This window comes from Macrobrachium rosenbergii, chromosome 8 (genome assembly GCF_040412425.1).
Source record: "Macrobrachium rosenbergii isolate ZJJX-2024 chromosome 8, ASM4041242v1, whole genome shotgun sequence".
In the NCBI taxonomy this organism is placed as follows: Eukaryota; Metazoa; Arthropoda; class Malacostraca; order Decapoda; family Palaemonidae; genus Macrobrachium; species Macrobrachium rosenbergii.
In genome coordinates this window covers 45951456-45977901 of record NC_089748.1, presented here as the reverse complement: position 1 = coordinate 45977901, position 26446 = coordinate 45951456, and the positions used below count along the sequence as shown (strand labels likewise).

The 26446-nt window shown below is 36.0% G+C and overlaps 1 long non-coding RNA gene across 1 annotated transcript; it reads right to left on the bottom strand.

Annotated features, from left to right (window-relative positions):
* Window positions 1–4046: 4046 nt before the first annotated feature.
* LOC136840791 (uncharacterized) lies at window positions 4047–6231 on the bottom strand. The gene is made up of 3 exons (XR_010853731.1): window positions 6152–6231; window positions 5428–5604; window positions 4047–4854 (listed from the first exon to the last, which is right to left on the bottom strand). It is a non-coding gene; the product is annotated as an uncharacterized lncRNA (long non-coding RNA).
* Between the last annotated feature and the right edge of the window lie 20215 nt (window positions 6232–26446).

Below are 26446 nucleotides of genomic sequence, written 5' to 3'. Positions count from 1 at the left end.
GAGAGAGAGAGAGAGAGAGAGAGAGAGAGAGAGATCCTCCTTTCCACTCACTCCCTAGGGCAGGCAGGAAAGGCGGCCGACATGGCCACTTCTGAGATTCAGGGCCACAGGTTTCGTGCTATAGTTGGAAGGACCACCTTTGCGGGAGTCTCGAAGTGGTCCCAGAGGATGGAAATCCTATTTAGATGAAGAAGGCCAACCACGCAAGGACGGGGCTGTAAAAATGATCCCCAGAGGATCTCTACGCATGCATTGCTTTTTTTTTTTAATTTATTTCTCGAGGGTCCACCTTTTAAAACACTGGAATGAACAACCAGTGAATTGATGAATTACTTCAGCATCTCAATTGACTGGCGGTTAAAAATATCGCATTCTCTAGTAATTTTCATTTAGAATGGGATTCTTATTCATTGTGCATTCATTCATGAACTAGCTGAGGACATCTGGCTCTGAAGCTTTCATTCAGATTAAAACGTGTATTGGCTGAATAAAATGAAAAATAATTATACCAAAATATGTTACTAAGCCAAACTTACACCTGATCAGCAATACACCTGTTGAAGTAATCTAAAGACTTAATGAGACTGCGTGCTAATCTCCCCAATAACTACTGATTCGCTCATTTGCATATTAATGAACTTTTTAAAACTGCCTCAAGTTTAGCTATCTTTCGCTCTCGTCTATCTAACTATTTAGCAAATAGAACAGAATAGAATATAGTATTCAGGCCAAAGGCCAAGCGCTGGGACCTATGAGGTCATTCAACGCTGAAAGGGAAATTGACAGTAAGAAGGTGTGAAAGGCGTAACCCGAGGAATACCTCGCAGTTGCACTAAGAAACGATTGTTAAAGGGGGAGGAAAGTCAGATGGAAGAAAGAGAATATAACGGAGATACAGTAAAAGGGATGAAAAGTTGCAACTAGGGGCCGAAGGGACGCTGCAAAGACCTTTAAGTAATGCCTACAGTGCACAATGTGAAGTACACTGACGGTACTACCCCGCCCCTCTACGGGGTATTTAGCAAATATAAAACCTGAATTAAGCTGTGACAAAATCGACATAGATAGATAGATAGATAGATAGATAAAAGTTTACTGACCACAACATATATAGTTATTAAAATTACGAGTTCTTGAATATAGTCCATTAAAAGTACATAAAAATACCCATATAAATCTTCAGAATAAAAAAAAAATCTAAACCAGCACACTTAAAACCATATTTTATGATATTTCCAGCATTTTAATTTTTACAGATCAAACACCTGGTCAGGTCCCACCTGGCGAAATCCTATAGTAGGCGCTGGGTGGCCATTATTACAAAACTGACTAAACCGTAGTTTTAGAAAATGACACCTTGCTTCAAGCTAGACTCCAAAATCCCTTACTGAAGACTTAGATTAAATGAGAGATTTTAATCTCAGGACGAGACTACCTGAGGAGATCCAAACTCAACGGGACCTGTTAGACCGTATGTTCTCTTTTCACACATTTTATTCATGACCATTTTTTCACTTTAAATACCGGTTGACACTATGAGCAAGAGCCCGTGCTGGCATAAGGCCAGCTCAATAAAATACAATAACAACAATGACTACCTGAACACATGCAATGTTTTGGAAGGCGTAATGATACGTCTAAGGTGAACTTGGCACTACTCATTAAGGTTTTTGTATTCTAATTTTAAGACCGAGGTTGCACAGTACGGCCCGAGACCGTTGGTCAGTTGATAGGAAAAGGTCGAAATTAGAATAAGGGCTTAGAGAGAAATTGCCAAAAAATAAATAAATCATAAAAATAGCGAAAACTGTTTGTTGATATTTTTTAGTGATAATCTGGGACATAAAAATAGTGAACATTTTTTAATAAATTTTCTGAGCGATATTTTTGGACACTGGAATATGGTCAAGGCCAGATTTTAGGTTCATATATTATTATTATTATTATTATTATTATTATTATTATTATTATTATTATAATTATTATTATTAAGAAAATCACATCAGTCCCAAGAAATGGATAACCTGTAAAACTCTACGGGTTTTCCACATAATTTACACTCTCATTCCCTCTCTCTCTTTCAAAACATCGTACAACTATCAGCAAGATAATCTTAGCGGAATTAAGATACAGAAAGGGTGAAGAATTTGCGTGATGCTGAAAGCGCTTACTGTCGATTTCAATACGGACTTATTATCATATATATATATATATATATATATATATATATATATATATATATATATATATATATATACACATACATATGTATGTATGTGTACATAATTGGCAGGATTATCCTTTAACTGCTAAGTTAAGGATAGGCCCTAATTTTATAAACATAATCATAATTTACCGTATATGTATAAATTAACAGTAAATATATATACATATATATATATATATATATATATATATATATATATAATTTATACATATAAATGAATATTAATTCATCACTTATCTCTATTTTGTACACTAGCTTGACCCAAACTGGCCAGGCAATGTACACAGAAAACGGACTTCATAGAAAATGTAAGTGACTGGAATCTAGCAAACTTGTAATGCATTAGCATCGAAGTCACATCTTGAATTGATATTCATCGTTCCTAATATTCTTGTTACTTGTATATACACAGAGCATTCTGTTTGTGTTTCGTAACACTAGCAGTTGTGGCTTGAACCACTCTTTTTTTTCAATTTTTTCATAAGTTGTATTTTAATAATTTATCCCTAATCCCTTTATCCTACCGAGAACGACAAGATTGCTGAACAGCAGCACCAATGTGCAGCAAGTGTGCCTCGCTGTCGAGCTTCTCAATTCCAGAGGTCCTTTATTCCTCACACTGTTGGACTGTGGAACAGTCTCCCTACTGAGGAAGTCGTGCAATAGGAACCTCGAAAGTCCGAGAGAAGATGCAATGCATTACTACCCTAAAACAATTCGTCTTGTATTTTACTCATTTATTTGTAATTTAATTTATTTATTGGTCTGTCTTTTCTAATAACAAATCTCTTCTTTCTGTATATTCTGTTACCTTCTGTAACTTCTTTCAAATGAACACCATATTCTTTGGATGCTTGAATTTCATATCAGTGGCCCCTGTGGGCTATTTACATGTGAATTTGGGTTCATCTTCTGAATAATAATAATAATAATAATAATAATATTACAGTCATTAAGCATGTACTACATTTGGATTTCTTGTCCCTGATCAAAGTAATTTAACTGTAACTGTACATTCAGAGTTCGAGTAGGCTATGGTATTGTGACAAGGCCTTGACTGGGGCATTTTGCCTGCTAAAATGTCATACCTTTGGCTTATTTTGTATTTTGTATCTGATGCAAGCTACACTTATTATAAAAATGATAACACGAAAATTACTAAAAACTCTTACCTCTTTAGATTCTATATATTTTTTCGGTTGGAGAACTTTTTCACTGACTAACCTTGGCTAGGTTAGGTTAGGACATTGCGGGTTAGCCTAGAGGTAGCACCTAGCCCAGGCTAGCCTAGTCACTATTCCCACCGTGAACATATTCGTACCTCACATGGGCTGTTTAGTGCCAATAAAGGAGAGGCACTGTGTATAAAGTATCTAAAGCATTGCCAGTTTTAACGAAAAGTAATGCACTAAGCACTGTCGAGTAATCCGTACTTACTGTAGCTTCTTAAGATTTAAAATATTCCATTGCAGCCAGTGGAATTCAAATCTTCAGAGGCAACGGCTTGAAACTTGTAGGGGTTCAGTGAAGTCAAAACTCGCAAATTCACATCTTTTATGCTTTATATCAAGACACGGAAGTAAACAGTCAAATTACGTGGAATTTACCACACTTTATGTGATCACAAATAAGGCAGATCTGTTGAAACACAATAACGAATGGGTAACTTACTTGCAATGTGTTTTATATATATATATATATATATATATATATATATATATATATATATATATATATATATATTATATATATATATATATATATATATATATATATATATATATATATATATATATATATATACCTATAGTTCTTCTCTATTTATTTTGGGAAGGTGAACATTTTGTAAAAATATTCATTATGTATGTGTATACATGCATGTATTATGTATATATGTATGTACGCATATATTTACGTATCTGAAATCGTTCTAGTTGGCACAAAAAATATTCTCACATCTACAATATTTTCAGTCCGCTTGTACACTTAAGAGAATCTCTTTGCCAATTGAGAAAACAGAAAAAAATCAAACTTATTTACAAAATACAAAAAGAAAAAAGAAATGATGTAGGTTCCAAATATTAATTTCCCCAATTTCAGTCAGTTTATATAATGTAATTAACTCGTTACTAAGATTTTATCATTTTTTCTTATTTCTTGAGATCTATCTGGTTTTTCAACATTCTCTACTTGTCAAATCTTTACTAAAAATGCTGATTAATAAAATATCTATTATTTTCACAACAATGACAAATTGTTTCATCTCTTCCTAAAGTCTTTTTGCCATAAGTTCGATATGAGCATTACGAGATTCCTCTCCCATCGACCTTCTCTCGTAAAAATAAAGATAATTAAAAGATATACATAAAAACTAGGAAGCACCTTGTATACAGATCATATGGAACTGGAAATCATTTTGTCCAATTTTTTTAGATAAAGGCGATTTTAACTTGACATTCTCCTGGCCACTCGACGCGTCATTTCTGATGTTGTCCGAAAGCGTTCACGAACGTCCTCGTTGAGCTTTATTCGTAGGATATGTCGACGTTGAAGCCGTTGCCCTCATCAAAGTATCGGACGACCTGGAGTCGTCCATCGGGTAACAAGACTCTGTACTCTCCCCGGACCTGAGTTATTGAAGATTTGGGATAAAATTGACTTTAAGGAAATTTTTAAAAGTATGTATATTTTTTAACTACATAGAATAACTAGAGGTAATTATACAATAAACTGTTAAAATGTATGCCATCAAAGCAACGGCAGGGCCTCGACGAGGTAATCCTCATCCCAGTGAATACCATTAAATAGGTATTCTCGGCGAGGGATGAAACTATTCAGTAGCCTCTCTCTCTCTCACTCTCACTTGGAAAGCTCTCATCCAACTGGGATGAACCAATTCATTAGCCACTCTCTCTCTCTCTCTCTTTCTCCCTCTCTTGAAAACCTCTCATCCACCTGGAATGAACCCATTCATTAGCCACACACACACACATCTCTCTCTCTCTCCCACCCAACTGGAATGAACCCATTCATTAGCCACTCTCTCCCTCTCTCACCCAACTGGGATGAGCCCATTCATTAGCCACTTTCTCTCTCTCTCTCTCTCTCATTCCTGAAAAACTCTCACCCAACTGGGATGAACCCATTCATTAGCCACAGACACTCTCTCTCTCTCTCTCTCTCTCTCAAAAGACACTCACCACATTGCCATCTGAAGACTCCTTCTGGGAGAACTGATTTCCCGAGTCGGGGTCGTCCACGCCCCACCCGAAATCGTAGGGCATTCCGCCCATCATCGCAGGGGGCGTGGCTGTGGTTCGTCTCGTTGTTGGGGATGGTGTGGGCGAGGGGCGGGGAGATGGCGTGACTGGGGGGCTCTTGAAAAAATAAAAAGATAAAAAATTTAAAGGGATTTAACCTTTGACCTTCTGATCTTGATGTAGGGGTATTTATCTTAGGTTTGTATTATTTTTAAACATTAGAATTGCTGATTACATTGTTTATGTGAAGAGATTTTTTTTAATGCAGCCTTTTGACGATGAGGAATATATATATATATATACATATATATATATATATATATATATATATATATATATATATATAAATATATAATTATATTATATAATTTTATATATATAGATATATACATACATACATATGTGTACATATATATAAGCATACATATGCACATAAATTTATATATATATACATTATAATATATATATATATATATATATATATATATATATATATATATATATATATATATATACAAATACATATGGACATTACAATACATACACATACTTACACACACATACATATTATAATATATAGATATATTTATAGAGATATATAGATAGACAGACAGACAGAAAGTCAGACATATAATTAGTTAGACAGACAACAGGACAAACTTACCACCGTCACAGGCGCTGGATTCGACGGTCTGGGCACATTGTAGAGGCCTGAGGAAGGTGGGAGGGGGGAGGAGGTGGAGGGGGTCTGTAGTCGAGGGGGAGGGTGGTCGTGATAGTTGGGGAGGGGGGTGACATATAAACCTGAAGGCTTCTCAGGAATCTGAAAGATAAGATGATGAAGTAAGAGTCAATTTTAATTGCAATCGGTTCAGTGATGCTTGATTTGACAAAGCACGTTCAATAGGTGGCTTTCTTTGTATTCGTGTGAAGACATACACAGTGACGTGTGTGTATATACACACGTAAGTATGTTTTTCAAACAACTCTTTGACATATACATGTGTGTATATATATGTGTGTATATATATACGTATTATATTGTCCTCACATATGTTTATTCATACAACTCTTTGATAATGTATATATACATACGTATGTATATTGTCCCTGTTTTTCACATTTTTTTCTTTAGAGTTTGTATATGTATATATACTCTCATTTATGTATAGATTTTCTATTAAATATTATACATGAGAAATATTTTTATATATATATATATATATATATATATATATATATATATATATATATATGTATATATATATACATACAGTATGTATGTTTTTCATGCAGATATAAATAATATATATATATATACAACTCTTTGTATATATATATATATATATATATATATATATATATATATATATATATATATATATATATATATATATATATATATATATATATATATATATATATATATATATATATGTGTATATATATACACACGTATTACTGTTTTTGCACAATTTTTTTTGTCTTTAGAGTGTTGTTATTGACCACAGTCGAATAACTTTCAAGTACGTAGTTCATTATTTATTTATTCAACCATGAAGCACAATAGATTTAAAAACTATTAAATATTATACTATGAGAAATATATATATATATATATATATATATATATATATATATATATATATATATATATATATATATACATGCAGCAGATATAAATAAATATATATATATATATGTGTATATATATATAGAGAGAGAGAGAGATACACATACACACATATATATATATACAAATGCAGAGAGAGAGAGAGAGAGAGAGAGACTCTCCTCCACCTCAATGACTTGAGTCAGTTCGCCATGGGCGTCGACCCACGCCAAACCATTATATATGAAAAGCGGAGAATGATGGACCAGGGCGTGGGTTTGACCTGACAGCGGATGAGTCAGTGGGCGTGGCGTGGGCGGCCGGTCTCAGGGTCAAGGTCGACGGGGAACTTCCTTGAGTGTCCACCTCCGCCTCCGCATTCGAGTTGCAACTTGGCAAGTGAGAGTGTACAGTTATGTAACTTACGCTGGATTTTCTTATCAATTTGTAATAATTATATACTTTTAAAATAACTTATAATTTTCTACTAATTCGTTTTTTAAATATCTGTTTTATTTTACAAATGTTACTTATTTATTTATTAACGTACAGTTCCCTTTCACTCGTATCATCAACGTTCATGCATTTATTATTATCACTTGTTTCGATTTTCCTCCACTTTAAGAATTTGGAATTTTCTGACATCCTCTGTGTTCCCAGTGTCTCGATCTTCTCCGGATTAAGTGATGAGTTTGCGACTATCTAACAAATGCGATCGATTAGTTCCGCTTTTCTCTTCTTTTTTCATTTATTTACCCATGCATTTTCTAATGCCTCATTTATTTCATAATTTTTCCTTGTTTACTGTATGAGTTTTCTGCTTGCTTAGATTTTACTTTACTGCTTGTTTTTTTCCTGTTTATTGTTTATTTTGTGGCTACGTTTATTCACCGCAATTTGCTCAAAAGAAAGTAAAGCACTGGCAGATGTTGAAGATGGAATTGAGGACGTCCACTGAATGTTTCAGGATGATTCAGCCTTATGTATGTCTTCCTTACACCCACCACTTTCCTCCTCCCACGACTTTCTTCCTCATACCACTTTCTTCCTCCCACGACTTTCTTCCTCATACCACTTTCTTCCTCTCACGACTTTCTTCCTCCCGAACTCTCTTCCTCATACCACTTTCCTCCTTTTACCACTGTCTTAATCCCAACACTTTCTTCTTCAGACAGCTTTCTTCCTCCAAGAAGAAGAAGAAGAAGATATAATTTTCCTCCTCTGACACTTGCCTCCAAAAAAAAAATAAACTAAAATTATTATTATTATTATTATTATTATTATTATTATTATTATTATTATTATTATTCAAAAGATGAGCCCTATTCATATGGAATAAGCCTACAGGGGCCATGACTTGAAATTCAAGCTTTCGAAGAATATTATGGCGTTCATTTCAAAGAAGTTACAGCAGGTAAAAGGGAATACAGAAAGGAGAGAGCAGTTATAAGGAAAGAAATTAAGATAAATTAACCCATTAACAGATAAATATGAAACATAAAATATAAAATCTCTTCGTTGCAACGTCACAGTTTTAAAAGGGATTCCATAAAAGTTTTAAATGAGATATAAGGATAGAAATAATGTTATGAAATGCTCAAAACAGAAAGAGTGACTCGCCTCGTATAAATTTGACGGGATTTTCGGCGGGTCGTAGTTATAGCCCACTGCTGTGGCAGGGGGCGTCCTGTAGGTGTAGCCTTGAGCTGAAGCGGCTGTGGTGAGCCTCTCCAGTTTGGCTGGTACGCCCGTGACGACACTGAGGCAGCTCACGCCCACGCTCACCAACACCGCCCACGCCTGCAAATGCAAAGGAAATTGAAAGACTAACTCCTGGAAAGGAAAAGCAAATTTTTATGTTAGCTTATATATATATATATATATATATATATATATATATATATATATATATATATATATATATATATATATATATATGTATATATAAATAAATAATATATATATATATATATATATATATATATATATATATATATATATATATACATATATATATATATATATATATATATACTGTATATATATACATATATATATGTATATATTTATAAATATTATATATATATATGTATATATTTATAAATATTTTATATATATGTTATATATATATATATATATATATATATATATATATATATATATATGAATATATGTAAAAATGGATAATATATGTGTGTGTATGTGTGTGTGATACTTCGTATAAAGAGAAGTATTACACCCAAAAAATCTCTATAACTATAACCTAAAAATAAGAAAATATTAACGAAAAATAAAGATAACAATAAATTGCAAAGAAAGTTTAAAACAAAGGCATAGCAATAATGCGTCGATAAGTATTCTGAACAGCGCATCTCAAGTGCGGCCTCATTAGCACCTTTCCATTTCAGCACTTTGTATTCATGACGCTTTAAAGTGGGCTGTGGTGACGCATCAGGTACCGGATAATTAACCTGGGAACGGGTTACTTACGCCTCTCTCTCTCTCTATCTTTCCCTCTCTTTCTATCTCTTTCTCTCTCTCTCTCTCTCTTATTCCTCTTACAAAGTGGTAGCTCTAATGGGTGTTACCCTTATCGGCTTAAAGTCTTATGCATCTAGGGCCCCTTGAATTTCCTGGCGGTAACCTCTCCAGGTACTGACCGGATCAACGGTGCTAGGCGTGTTACAGCCGTGACTGTAAATTTATATAAAATAAAAACCTGCCTCTTTGTGTATGAGACTGCAATAAGCGGTTTATTGTTTCCTATAAATAATGAAATGTCTTATTAAGCATTAAGTCTTCTTCGCCACAACCTATACAATTACAAGTCTCAATCAGACATGAATTAATATCCTCTGCGCATGCGCCTGTAATGCCCATGATTTTTTTTCTTTTAGTTTTCTGCAGAAGAAAACTGTTGTGCCGGCTTTGCCTGTCCGTCCGCACTTTTTTCTGTCCGCCCTCAGATTTTACAAACTACTGAGGCTAGAGGGCTGCAAAATGGTATGTTGATCATCCACCCTCCAATCATCAAACATACCAAATTGCAGACATCTAGCCTCAGTAGTTTTTATTTTATTTACGGTTAAACTTAGCCATAATCGTGCGTCTGGCAACTATATAGGATAGGCCAACACCGGCCGTGGTTAAAGTTGCATGGGCCGCGGGTCATACAGCATTAAACCGAGACCACCGAAAGAGAGATCTGTTTCCGGTGGCCTTCATTATACGATGTAGCCGCCGTGCAGAAAACTCGATTGCGGCGAAGAAACTTCGGCGTATTTATTACTTGTTTTGCAATGCCAATGACAACAACAAATGCGGGAAAAGAGTGAGAAGGGGAAGGGAAAGAGACGTAGAAAGTTCTTTTCCTTCTCTTTCTTGATTACGGCATTTCTATGGCAATCGTAAAATATGGAAGACGTATGGCATCTGTCGCCCCCGAGTCACGATCCGTGTATGGCCCCATAATGGCGGCTGATGACGTCACTCGTACATAATATGTCTCTCCCGTCAATGGCTTAGCTTTATGGCAGCTGTGTTAAAGGAACTTTTCAGTTTTCTGTAAAACAAAACTATTGAGATGGCAATTTGTCTGTCCGTCCGCACTTTTTCTGTCCGCCCTCACTATCATTATAATTATCAGTATCATCAAACTCGCACCTTTTAACTACAACTATCTTCAAATAAACAATTGTGTTTTTTCTCATTCAAATGCTAATATTGCACTCCAAACAGTTAAGCACAATGCAGCTAAATTAATGAAAGCATTTGAACAAACGCCTTAGGAATCTGTCCGCCCTCATATCTTGAAAACTACTGAGGCTAGAGGGCTGCAAATTGGTATGTTGATCATCCACCCTTCAATCATCAAACATACCAATTTACAGCCCTCTAGCCTCTGTAGTTTTTATTTTATTTAAGGTTAAAGTTAGCCATAATCGTGCTTCTGGCAACGATACAGGACAGGCCGCCACCGGACCGTAGTTAAAGTTTCATGGGCCGCGGTTCATACAGCATTATACCGAGACCTACGAAAGATAGATCTATTTTCTGTGGCCTTGATTATAAGCTGTACCGGCTGTACAGAAAACTCGATTGTTACCTGTTTTAAATTTCGTTAAATTCTTAGTGACTAATTCACTTCACAGTGGAAATTCAACTAATAGTTATCTTATTAAAACACCAAACTTTTATAAGTTACGCACAGGTGACAAAATACTGGAAAACGTATTGGGAGTATAAATTTTCATTACACACACATGATGGACAATATAGCAGATTCTTAACTGTATAAATTACAGATGGGGACACTGATCTGTAATTAGTTATTTAAAACAAAATAACGGAGCTCTTATGAATACTGGATAATACAATAAACAGACATAGACAAGAGAAAAATACTCCTCGAAATGAGAGAGAGAGAGAGAGAGAGAGAGAGAGAGAGAGAGAGAGAGAGAGAGAGAGAGAGAGAGAGAGAGAGAGAGAGAGAGAGAGAGATGATTTCCTTAAGAAGGACACGGCAAAGCCGGCATCTGCCTTCTCGAAATGAGAGAGAGAGAGAGAGAGAGAGAGAGAGAGAGATGATTCCCTTAAGAAGGACATGGCAAAGCCGGCGCCTGCCTTCTCGAAATGAGAGAGAGAGAGAGAGAGAGAGAGAGAGAGAGAGAGAGAGAGAATTCCTTAAGAAGGATATGACAAAGCCTGATTTCTCGAAAAGAGAGAGAGAGAGAGAGAGAGAGAGAGAGAGAGAGAGAGAGAGAGAGAGAGAGAGAGAGATGCTAGGGAAACATGGCGCAATTAACACAGACGGTCTGACGTGAATCAAGGGAAAGTTCTGTCGTTTTCGGCAATAGTGTAATGGCTGAATGACAGTTACGCACGCTAGTTTACCTAAGGGTGACGGAAACTGTATGGAATCTTAATGAGCGAGAGGTATCTATCTCTCTTGCGACACACGGAGGTATTGAGATATTCGTCTTCGCCAACGGATGCGTAAGGGTTTGAGAAAGTCTCTTCTTAGTATTTCGAAATTGAACCAAATGTTTACAGTTTCTTAAAACGATATATTTTCGCATAAGGGAAATGATTGAAGAACTTTCGAAATTATTAATACTTTGGCAATGTGAGGTGATATTGGATGTGAATACACAAACACACACTTACACACACATACACATATTTCTATATATAGTATATAAATATATATATACATATATATATATATACAGATATATACAGATATATATATATATATATATATATATATATATATATATATATATATATATATATATATATATATATATATATATATATATATATATATATATATATATAAGAATATTCACACACAGATGCACACACACATATATATCTCTCATATGTATACTGTATATAAATACATACACATATATATACTGTATGTATATATATATATACATACATATACATTGTATCTGTAATTATCTATTATATATTTCACACTGAACGATTACAGTCATCAGAAATGAAGAGAGATGAGCATATTCTAAAAACGCTTAAGATTGAAATTACCGTCATACAAATAACGATACAAACATCTAAAAGTCGTCGAAGTGTCAACAATAGGCTATACTAGGATTCCACCCAACCCCACCCACCCCAAAAAAAAAAAATTAAGGAAATAGCTTAGGACCCAAAAGATCCATATGACATCTGAGGTCATCACAGTCCTTGGGTCGTTCAGTATGGCGACCTTATATTTTTTTAGATGTCTTGGAATTTTCCCTCTACCTCCGTTTTCCCCTCGTTTATATAATCTTCTGCCTTTCAGGGGCGGATGGTCTGTCTTTCCTCCCCATTTGTATTCCTGTTTTCATCAGGCCCGGGCTAGAAGGGGATATTATATTGCTTTACATAGTATATCTGCATAACAATGCGGAAGCGTTTCTGCCTAATAATTGCCTTCTGAAGCCATCAGACACTTAGGAAAGCCAAAAGCAATTTTAACTGCATGTGTATGTATACATATACATATAAAATGTATTGTATACATATACATGTAAAATGTATAAGTCTGAGTATATTAATTTTACAAGCCTACATTCACTCAAAAGCATAGTCACAAGTCCCACGTCACTGAACTGAATCGAATTGAATATAGAATTGAGGCCAAAGGCCAAGCACTGGGACCTATGAGGTCATTCAGCGCTGAAAAGGAAATTGACAGGAAAAGGTCTGAAAGGGTAACAGGAGGAAAACCTCGCGGTTGCACTATGAATCAGTTGTTAGGAGAAGGTTGAGGAAAGTAAGATGGAAGCGAGAGAATATGAAAGGAGGTACAGTAAAAGGAATGAAAGGGGTTGCAGCTAGGGGCCGAAGGCACTCTTCAAAGAACCTTGAGTAATGCCTACAGTGTGCTGCATGAGGTACACTGACGGCACTAACCCACTACGGAGCCCATGTATTTACAACCAGTCAGACAGACTAACTAACTGCTGACTCAGCAATTTGTTAGTGACTCAACAACTCAGTCGTGCATCGAAAACAAAGACACGACAAAAACAAACAAAAACAAGCAAAAACAAACGACGAACCAATGGCCAACAAAGGGAGGAAGACTGATGTGTCGGGAATTGTGGCGTTATCCGCAAAAATGCGTAAATTGATGGGAAGGGACAACGAAAAACAAGAAGGGAACGTGACGTAATGATGGGAACACGTCGATGGGAAATGGAAACAGGAAGGGAATGGAGAGAGAGAGAGAGAGAGAGAGAGAGAGAGAGAGAGAGAGAGAGAGAGAGAGATGAAAACCTGAGAGAATAGGGATAACGAAAGATATAAAAAAAAGAGAGACTGAAGGGCTTCTTCATAGCAGAGCGAGGCATGCCAGCTTCCACAGAACACGTTGCATGTGGGATGCGATGGCTTGGCGGGTGTAACGAAGTCCCTGGATTAATATCCATGGGAAAGAGAGCACCGATATGTGACGGAAATGGGAAGGTCTTGTAGGAAAGGTAAAGGGTAATACAGAGTGGCCTGAAAATGAAAGAAATATTTTGTACAAAAACGTGATAAGGCTATTTATAAATCTCACAGACCTGTGGTATTTTAGAAAGGACATGATATCACGGCACCGAGAGAAGAAGAAGAAGAAGACGAAGAAGAAGAAGAAGAAGAAGAGAAGAAGAAGAAGAAGGATTTCCCGGAAGTAGAAACTTAGACTGAACCCAATGATCTCTCTGAGACAAGTAAGAAGCGGTTTGGAAACCAAAACATTAAGAGCGCGTAACTTTCAATCTTACGAAAGATCCGAGCACACAGCGTCTAATTTTCCTTCAGGGACGTAATCTACAGATTCTACAGGTCATTTTTTACCAAAGACGTAGGTAATTGTAATAACCACAATGCCCTTTTAGCTTCACAAAATTTTTTACACGTTTTAGATATGCTTGTGACTACAAAACCTTAGATCCAAATGCAAGCATATGCAGCAGTTCTGATGTCCCTAGCAGGATCCGAACCCGCACCCAGGGGATCAGGACGAGGTCACGTTGCCGACCTGACCACGCAAAGGATACTCTTCGTGGTCAGGTCGGCAAAGTGACCTAGTTCTGATACTCTGGATGCGGATTCGAAACCTGCCAAGAGGCTCGGAATTGCTACATGGTCTTGCATTTGGATCAAAGGCTTCGTAGTGACAATCGTATGTAAAAAGTGTGAAGAATTCGAGAAGTTAAGAGGGCATTGTGGTTATTACAATGACATATGTATACATGTATGTATGTACTTATAATGCGCATATAGCGGATAATGACGAGTAAATATAAGGCTTAAGACTCCATCGTCTGTACTGGAAGTTAAGATGGAATATTAATCCTGTACAAGCACCTCACACGTCTCGAACTGTCGACCTAACCGCTCAATTTCTCCTCGCTGCTGGGAGAAAGGGAGCTGGGGATTTGGTACGATACATGTACACATGCGCTACCGGGGTCTAAACGATGTCAGGCAGGGCAGCCGATCGAGGCTACGGTCTACCCCACCGCCAAATCAAAGTCCTTCAAAGAAGGAATCGTGCTTACCCCATATAAAAAATGGGAAAAAGCACGTTAAACGAAGAAGAAGAAGAAGAAGAAGAAGAAGAAGAAGAAGAAGAAGAAGAAGAAGAAGAAGAAGAAGAAGAAGAAGAAGACAAGTACCCTTTATATATTGGGAAAAGTAAGCCTTACAAAGTAAATAAGAGGCAGATGTTGACTGACATGCTGTCAGCTTCGTATTTACAATCCGGTCCTCTTGACAAACTTTGTTCATTTTACAGTTACTTTAATTACTCATTTCCATTAAAATGAATTTCCCTATACTTTCATAATCATTTCTCATTTATGAAATGGAATAATCTTCTAACTTCCCAACTGCCTTGGCCAGGACTTGAAAAACAAAGGTACTCACAATAAAAACACTTGAATATACCTTTCAATAACCATAATACTGCAGGGAAGTAATGTCATAAACTGGATTTTCCCTTCATAAAGAATTTTCGTTTGCCAAAGATGACTTGAGATTGTTATTACTCTACACGTGTCTAAAATGAAAGGGATTTGTAGTGAGTGAGTGAGTGAGTGAGTGAGTGTGTGTGTGTGTGTGTGTGTGTGTGTGTGTGTGTGTGGTGTGTATGTAGGCATGTGCGGTTCTACTGGATCTTGAATGTGCGGTTCAGCTGTCGCCAGCTAATGAAGTTTGGGGCTGGAATTTGTTACCTCAAAATTTGTGGAGATTTGGATTGTTTTACTGAAGTGTAATTATGAGGATTACACTGGCAACTTTTGTGAATTTACAGTATAAACAAATTAGAGAATGTATACACGTAAACATATTGAAGATAAATAGAATATTTGGCTAATTACACACACACACATATATATACATAAATGATATATATATAATGTATTTATATATAATTTATGTATATATATATTTATATATATACGTAAATTATATTTATATATATGTATATGTATCTATACATACATACATATATATATATTATATAACTCATACATACACATACACACACACACACACACACACACATATATATATATATATATATATATATATATATATATACATATATATATATATATATAAATCTGATGGTAATGATTTAATTGTCATTGTTGCGTATTTGACGAATTACGGAATTCTTAATTCTTGGAGCTAAAATGAATTGCTTTGAGGAAACTCGATCACTTAATAATAAATCTTGCCCCATAAACATTTTGCATTGCAGTACCAATTACTAACAACGCAACAGATTATGAAACATCTAGAAACACGAAAATTGACGAATCCACAGTTATCAGTCCCCGTTCGAACGACGAGCCAGTCAACAATTGCAGCAGTCAGTACGAACAAGAATATTCACAGTCCCAGTCATTGATTCTGTACACCGTACCTTCGACATGTCGACTTCACAGCGGAGAAATCACCCCAGAACTGAACCGTGACTGAGAGATGCTTTACTTATATATGCCTCGCGGGCTCCGTGACGTCACGCGTTGCTCTTCTTGTAAACATCGCAAGAGAATCTTGGGGCGAGGAGTTGGCGAGGAATCGCTCGCGGCAGTAAGGATGAAATGAGCACCCGTCTTAATGGGAGTTTGTGCTTTAAGAGCATTCTAATTAGGAGGATCGTTGCGTTAGGATATACTTCAAGTTTGACGCCTACCTGTCTTTCTTGCCCGGCGGTTAAGCCCTTAAAGAAGCGGTTCGTGCCGGTCTGGCGGGAAATAATGTACGGGTCTGTTAGAATACTAATGATGCAATGATCTTCCTCCTGTATGCTTCGTCATGCTACTGTCATGTGGTACTGAAATGACTTATCGTTTCTCGTGGTACTGAAATTAATTACGCGATGTCGTTGGATGTCTTATTATCAATGTTATCATTGTTTTTTTTATTATGTTTCAAAAGTAGATTATGCTGTATAAGGTTTCGGCGCAGTTGTTTCACCTCTGTTAAATAAAGAGATTAAATGAGGAAGCGATTATTATTATTATTATTGCTAAAAAATCCACAACATGATTATATGGTTGTTTGTTGAAAGCAATTCATTTCAGTAAACTGTATTATTTGTAATACAAATAAAACAATTTATTGAAATAATTGTGACTTTTTAATATATTATTAATATTATTATTACTTTTATTATTATTATTATTATTGTAATACAGCAAGCTGTTAGTATCTAAGCAGAAAGTAATGCGACTAATATCTTGAGAAATAAAGACGATGTGGTAGAGAAAAATGTTAAGATGAGAAACGTCATCATTATATCTTTCAGTAATCTTTTTTAAAATGGAAGCAATTATACCAAAAGGCAAATCACAGATGAGGTAATGATGAAAGGGAGACGGAGATGGCTTGGACATGTCCTTCGCCCAACCCTGGGGAGAATAGTACGTAACAGTGTCAGCTGGGGGGCCTACTGTGGGCACCAGAATAGTTGGAAGACCCAGAACTGCTTAGATGAGAACTGTGGGAAGGGAGGCTGGGGATGAGTGGAGATCTGTGGAAGGTAAAGAACAGGAAATAATGATGCCCTTTGCGTTATGTCTTTTAATGGTTATGCAATGGACTTTTCGAGTTCTTCGAGATGCAAAGGCAGTTTTATCGGAAAAAGGAGGCCTTTATAAAATAAACTGAGAGAGAGAGAGAGAGAGAGAGAGAGAGAGAGAGAGAGAGAGAGAGAGAGAGAGCTAAATGCTTGCCTTTTTTTCTTTCATACGTAAGAAAACCAACTGTAAACAGAGAGAGAGAGAGAGAGAGAGAGAGAGAGAGAGAGAGAGAGAGAGAGAGAGTCTCCATTTCTCACTCCAAAATGATCGCTCTGGTATGCCTGAACGGGACTGATTTGTAACTGAACCGTTCTATGAATCGAATGGAAACCGTAGTATGCGTAACCAGTTGAATCCGGATCAGACTGTAATGAAATATTCAACATGCTGCGACAGTATTGTAATCGCGCGAATTCTCGGCTGCGTAATTAGTTTATTAATGAAAAGCAACTATATTCTTCTACCTGTCCAACGCCTGATTGAAAGAAGAGAAGTAAGACGGTGAAAATGGAATGGAGACACTTAATCTTGCTTGAAGAGACAGACCCACCTTTTGAAAGATGGCGGATTATAGGATTCTGTGAAAACAGAAGCTGGGAATTAATCAGGAATCTTGGAAATCCCAACATTTAGCATAAAAGGTCAGACAAATTCATACATTTTAACAAAAAACATAAAATTTGACAAACTCGAGTCTACTTTGCACGCTATATTAAAAAAAAATATATTTCTAGGTTGCAAAACACTTCGTGGAATCCTAAAGCGAACGGCAGATGCTTATTGTCATCCACCTATCGTGTGAAATTAATTGAATTGAATATAGAATTTAGGCCAAAGGATAAGCACTGGGACCTATGAGGTCATTCAGCGCTGAAACGGAAATTGACAGTAAAAGGTTTGAAAGGTGTAGCAGGAGGAAAACCTCGCAGTTGCACTACGAAACAAATGTCTGGAGAGGGTTAAGGAAAGTGAGGTGGAAGAAAGAGAATATGAAAGGAGGTATACTAAAAGGAACGAAAGGAGTTGCAGCTAGGGGCGAAGGAACGCTGAAAAGGACCTTAAGTAATGCCTACAGTGCACCGCATGTCAACCTCAGCTTAATTCACCTTCACGGAATCTTGGTCTGCACCTCATCAACGAACTTTAATTATATTGCAACTTTCACCCACCCACCCCCAGTTGCACATACTCTCGCTCTCCATTACTTAAGGTTCTTCGCGGCGTCCCTTCGGGCCCTAGCTGCTACCCCTTCCGTTTCATTTACTGTACTTCCGTTCATATTATCTGTCTTCCACCTTACTTTCCACCCTCTCTTAACAGTTGTTTCATAGTGCAACGGCGAGGTTTCCCTCCTGTTACACCTTTAACATCTTTTTCACCTCGATTTCCCTTTCAGCGCTGAATGACCTCATCATAGGTCCCAGCACTTGGCCTTTCGCCTAAATTTTATATTTCATTCCATTCAGTGGAAATAACAGCAATGAACATCAGTCATTACAGGGTAACGAGGAAAATCTTTCTTTTAAGCTTAAACTTTGGAAGTACGAAAGTTAAACCTTCGGTAACTTCCGCGTCGACTTAATTATTTCTTTTATTCATAAATAGAATTACTCTTATTTTTTAAGGGTAATTAACAAAATGGCGGTGCATTACTGTGGTTTCAAGTATAGCTTCCCAAAATAAGCATCATTGCTCAAAAGAACGCAACCGCGACTTCCTTAATTAGCGAGAATGTAAACAAACCTCTTTTTAACCACAAATTAATCTCTAGGAATGCAAATCTACATTTCTAATCGACGTGAATTAAAGGTAGCCTAAAATCATTAGAGATTATGAGCTCGGTGAAGTGTACATAATGAAGAGGTATTGATCTGTTTTGAATATAATTTCGAAGGAAAATGATTCACTGTAAATAATTATATGTTGTCAACAGGTAGACTTGACGTTCAGCTTTATAGGCAAAAATGATAATATTGGTGATTAATCACCTCTCTCTCTCTCTCTTCCTCTGTCCTCGTAAGGAGGTGGTGCCGTCAGTGCACCTCGTGCGGTGCACTGTAGGCATTACTTAAGGTTCTCTGCAACGTGCCTTCGGCACTTAGCTGCAATCCCTTTCGTTCCGTTTACTGTACCTCCTTTCATGTTCCCTTTCTTCCATTGCTTAAGGTTCTTTACAGCGTCCCTTTGGCACCTAGCTGCAATCCCTTTCGTTCCGCTTGCTGTAACTCCTTTCATGTTCCCTTTCTTCCAGCTTACTTTCCACCCTCTCCTACCAATTGATTCATAGTGCAACTGAGAGGTTTTCCTCCTGTTACACCTTTCAGACCTTCTGCGTTCAATTTCCGTTTCAGCGCTGAATAACCTCATAGGTCCCAGTGCTTGGCCTTTGGCCTAAAGTCTATATTGATTTCAGTTCTCCTCCTCCGTCTGTGTGTGTGTGTATGTACGTATGTGTGTAAGTCACACGTACAGGTGGGCATAAGTGGCACTGCTAAGAAGAGGCATGGATTCCTAGACCTACCATTTTTTATGCTATATTTTTTTTTTAATGTCACGACCTCTCGCATAATGATGAACCAGATCTGTCCTCCATTTTTTTCTTTCACGCAAGACTCGACCACAAAATTCCCACTTGCCCTTGTCAAGGACCCCCCCTCCCTCCCCCCAAACACACAATGGCCCTAAACGAATATGCTCCCTCGCCCCTGTTGTTAAAGGAGTGTTAAAATCCCATTAGCTGCAGAAAAGATGCTCTGATCTCTGGGGTTCTGTCACGTACGGTTTTGTTATGGAAACCGGATGTTATATTGAGACTGGCAAGATGAGAGAGAGAGAGAGAGAGAGAGAGAGAGAGAGAGAGAGAGAGAGAGAGAGAGAGAGAGAGAGAGAGATGCATTTAATATACAAAAAAATAAATTTCATTTTCCTGCTTATAGAGAGAGAGAGAGAGAGAGAGAGAGAGAGAGAGAGAGAGAGAGAGAGAGAGAGAGAGAGAGAGAGAGAGAGAGAGACATTTAATATACGAAAAAAATATACTTCATTTTCCTGCTTAGAGAGAGAGAGAGAGAGAGAGAGAGAGAGAGAGAGAGAGAGAGAGAGAGAGAGAGAGAGAGAGAGAGAGAGAGAGAGAGAGAAATTAATTTAATATACGAAAGAATTGATTTATACTGGTTTCATGCTTACAGAGAGAGAGGAGAGAGAGAGAGAGAGAGAGATGCATTCAATGAATGAAAAAAATAACCATACTTCATTTTCCTGGTGAGAGAGAGAGAGAGAGAGAGAGAGAGAGAGAGAGAGAGAGAGAGAGAGAGAGAGAGAGAGATTAATTTAATATACGAAAGAATTGATTATACTTCGTTTTCATGCTTACAGAGAGAGAGAGAGAGAGAGAGAGAGAGAGAGAGAGAGATGCATTCACTGTACGAAAAAATAACCATACTTCATTTTTCTGGTGAGAGAGAGAGAGAGAGAGAGAGAGAAAGAGAATCAGACGTTTAACTGCTTGCGTATGCTGTATGGCGTTCATCTTTGTTCACGTTTTATTTTATATATTTTTTATTTGCGAGTTTCTCGACTTAGCTGTATGTGCATATGTATAAACACTGAATTTTTCGTGCCATATAAACGATGTAAGGGAAACAGATATTTTCAATTTTAACAGATTTGGCTCTGGGCATAGTTATATATGTAGATTTACAAATATAAAGGTGCATTTGCACATGATACACGGAACAAATAGTTATTTGTTCACTCATTAAAAAAAATTTGTATATATATGTATGTATATATACAGAAAACATAGTTATTCATTCATTAAAAAATTAAATATTATATACAGTATATATATATATATAAATATATATATATATATATATATATATATATATATATATATATATATATATATATATATATATATATATATATATATTTTATATATACATATGTGTGTGTGTGTGTGTATGTTCGTTTGTGTAGGTAATGAGCACAGATGCATATTAATGGAAATATGAACGGCAATATGACTATATTCATTCGATACTCCTAAATAGCACTGACATTCCCCAGTATAGCTTTTCATCAATGATGCCTGCTCACGTGCAAATCACTTAACACATTTTATAAAAATTTCTTCCTATACATTACTGCTTATTACGTTGCCCCAAAATACCAACATGTTACACACCAAATCTAACCTTAACAAGACCAGACGTATTCAAATCCAGAAGGCAAGGTCACCCGTCAAGATAAATGGTTAGTTCAAGGTCTTCCCCACATCTTTTTTTAAAGCCAAATGTTGCCCTGCCTCTCTGGTGCTAATGAGCGTGCACTCTATAAGCTTAGCATTGCCCTGCCTTTATAATCCTAACGAACGTGACCTCAAATCTCTAAATAAAAGTTCACAGCAATGCCCTAGAGGTCGTCAGGAAATGAACATATGTGCTTGACAGTTCTTGATATGCCTTTGGCCCAATTATTCTGCTTATAAAAATGAGAGAGAGAGAGAGAGAGAGAGAGAGAGAGAGAGAGAGAGAGAGAGAGAGAGTGGGTGGAGGTACGGAAATGGAATATTACGTTGTGCATCTTGCGACCACACACCCTTTGGTTAAAGAGGAGGTAAAATTAACAGGAAACCAAGAGAATGGCGCGCTTGAATATTTTTTGTATTTTGAGAAGGAAACAAGAACTGGCATTCGGCCTCATGTTTGCTTGATGTAGTCTTTTGGTCGTAATTTAAAGATCATTATTTGTTTTTAATGACCTGGCAGAAGAAAAGTATACACAATAATGAATTGGTCTTGACCGGATTAAATCAATACTTAATTATCATTGAAATAGTAACTTTTCTTTTGCCAAAAACTTTGCAGAGTCTCATAATGTCCTAGCTTTCAAATGTCTCCGAATCTCCCTCTCTCTATTTATCTATCTTTGACCTTATTCTGAGTAATTAAATAATCCCACATCCACTGATAAGTTACTTTTCCGAAGGCCTTACAATTATCTACCGCGTTTTCAATAAACACACGATGAAAATTATGATAGTTTCATTTGCAAAAGAAATTAACAAAAAGCATTTTCTTCCCCGCTTGCAACATACCGCAGTCATTGCTTTCATTCCTATTTCTTTTCGTAGAAAAATCAAACCAACTAATCTACATCCAGGAAGGATTAGTCACTGAAAAGACCTTGACTCGCTCTTGCTTAATATATCCCATTTTTTGTCTTTATGAATCTCTTGCAGATTTTGTATTTATGAGCCTTCTGCAGACAGGTCATAAGGAATCATTTCGAACCCAATTCTCAGATCAAATCTGGACGAAATCCTTGTCGGAACCAGAAGGATGCTGTTTTCAAGAGATACCATCACTCTTTGGTACTCGAAGGCATTTCTGGGGCGTTGAAGTTGCCTGAATGCTTAAAGGGAGTTGCCCGAAAGAACACAAGAATGTACATGGCTCTAGCGCGCTCGCATAGGCGTATAAGGCGCGTCGCTAATGATTCTCTGAGTGAAATATCGGGAAGTCTTGTTCGTTTTACAGGTACGACAGGTGGGGTGCAGGAAGCCTTGGCGTTCTGGGTTTGCCCAGAATAAGGTGTGATCGCAGAGTTTGCAATTGTTTCGAAGTGTTTTTCATATATAATGTACGAAGTGGCACGTGTTAGATCAGTAGAATCTCTCTCTCCATCTAAGCTCCTTCGCATTTTTGTTTTTTTATGTTTATATAATTGGGAATAAAATGTTTGTTGCAGTTCTTGGTTATGAACTGAAATTAAAAACTGTACACAAGTAATGGATCGATTACACGAAACTATGACTAAATATACAAAACCAGGGCATCTTATCTTTCAAAGAACAATCATTTGAGTCAAATCTTTTGGGATTTTAATCGGAAGCCTTCCCCCTTCGTTTCATAAAGCAAACTAGGAGACCTGTTTCTCTTTTAGTTTATTCAATAAAAAACAAGAAATTCACCAACACATTTAAGAAAAACACCACCACCACTTTCCATGAGTTTTTGGTAACACGTGACCTCGGTCGGGAAAAAACTCTCTTGTCGAGTATTTTTCACCCTTTGGCGTAGACCTACGGTACTGATATAATTTCTCTTTATAAACTGATGAGGTCAACCATTTTCTAAGAACGAGCTACAAAAAAAAAAAAAAAAAAAAGTGACCTGACCTCGGAGGGAAATCTGACCTCCCGGAACAATAGATCTTTGCATCAGGTATAATTTTACGATGGGTTACAAAATGAGGGTTACAGGCTACAGGCTACAGGCCGTAGCGACTTTTGGCTCTGAACAATTTAAATCGAGAGTAAGAGAGTTTGTAAACAATGGGGCTGTCAATCATTCAAATATTTGAGGGAAAATTTAAATATATTCTTGGGAACCTATAGGAATATTGGAGAGATTTGTTGTAATTATGCTTCATTTTCATACTTGAGAGAGAGAGAGAGAGAGAGAGAGAGAGAGAGAGAGCTTCGTTTAACATACGAAATGTTTTGTAATTAAACCTTCCTAATAACTGAATCTATTATAACATTTTTTTAATAAGAATTTTTGAAATGACAGCAAGTATTCTTCTTCACCATTTAATAGGAAAAGTGGGGGTTTCAATCATATCAAGACTCCAGAAATAATTCCGAAAAAATGTACAAATTCTTTGGGTTCAGTCTAATCTCATTCACATTTAAAAGCTATAAACCAAAAGGTCTTCATCCTTTTTAAATCTGACTGGGTTCTTCCGCGTTGACATAACTCCTACCTAGTGAAAATCTCCAGGCTATGGATGAGGCCTTTTAACTACTGCGCGTGTGGGTTCTCTATAGATTAGGAACAAGGTAAACACCGTAAAAAAAAAAAAAAAAAAAAAAAAAAAAAAAAAAAAAAAGAAGAAGGTCTTACTGACACTCAGGTGCATTCCGCAAATTGACAAATAAAAAAAGGATCCTACAGTTGCTTAGGTACCTTCTGCAAAAAAAAATCATCTGCAGTGAAAACAAGGGTCTTACAGTAGCTAAGTATTCTGCAAAAAAAAAAAAAAAAAAAACCGAATCTTACAGTCGCTCGGGTACTTTCTGCAAACTGATAAAAGAATGATCTTACAGTCGCTTAGGTACATTCTACATACTAAAAAAAAAAAAAACAGAGGACCTCACAGCCGCTTAAGTACCTTCTGGAAAATGATAAAAAAATGATCTTACAGTCGCCTCGGAACCCTCTGCAAACGACGAAAAAATAAAAAAAATCTTACCGTCACTTAGATACCCACTTTAAATAGACAAAAAACAGGATCTTACAGTCGCTCAATTAATTTCTGCAAATTCACCAGCAAGAAACTAACAATCCTTTCCTTAGATAATAATCTTGGAATTCCATCACATTGCCCAAATCGAAACATCAATGCCCCTTAGATAATGATCTTAAAATTCCATCACATTGCCCAAAAAAGAAACATCAATGCTCCTTAGATATTGATCTTTGAATTCCATCATATTTCCCAAAAGAAACATCAATGCTCCTTAGATAATGATCTTCGAATTACACCATATTTCCCAAAAAGAAACGTGGATGTTCCTTAGATAATGATCTTCAAAAAAGGACAAAACGAAGTTGCCGATTTGTTTTTCATTGGGCAAAATAAGATCTTTTAGATTTTACGTAATTTTATCCCATGACGTGTAATGCACTTACCCGTAAAAGGGTGGTCTATATATATATATATATATATATATATATATATATATATATATATATATATATATATATATATATATATATATATATATATATATATATATATATATATTGTGAGCATCACTATATTGTGATTCGAAAATAATGATTTAGCCACAATATAATTGATAAATTGTATATTTAAGACATAAAATATACAAGAAAGGGGATAAAAACAGGAGGGGAGCTTTGTTTTTGCACTGGCTGTCCTCTTCAGCCAACTGTTGCTGAAGAGGACCATTACAGCAAACGGTCGAAAGCTTCCTGTTTTTTATCCCTTTTCTTGTATATTTTTATGTCTTAAAATATACAATTTATCAATTATATTATTGTGGCTTTTTAATCATTTATATATATATATATATATATATATATATATATATATATATATATATATATATATATATATATGCATATATATACATATATATGTATATGTGTGTGTGTTTAAAAACGTGAGAGTCCCAAAGCACAAAAGCAACAGTAATCGTATCATCACATCTGAGAGTAATTAGACCAGAATTCCTCTTAAAGCGAAATTCACGAAAGCACGTGATGTATACTAATTGCGTGGTATACCTTATTTGTGCTTAGATGGTTTGAGACTGATCGAGATTTGCTCTTCCTGTTCACACTTTCTCTCTTTCTCACACTTTTACCCGTTCAGTTATTTAATCTAGTCTCCTTCTCTCTCTCTTCTGTATGATTGCCAAGTATATTTCACTATCATCAAGTCAGACACTTTTATATATATATATATATATATATATATATATATATATATATATATATATATATATATATATATATATATATATACATATATATATATATATATATATATATATATATATATATATATATATATATATATATATGTAGAGAGAAAGAGAGAGAGAGAGAGAGAGAGAGAGAGAGAGAGAGAGAGAACATGTGTTTGTTTTCCAAATCCTTTCTATCCTTGAATGTGTCTACGACTTCGCAAATATTTTGGATTCCACTTTAAA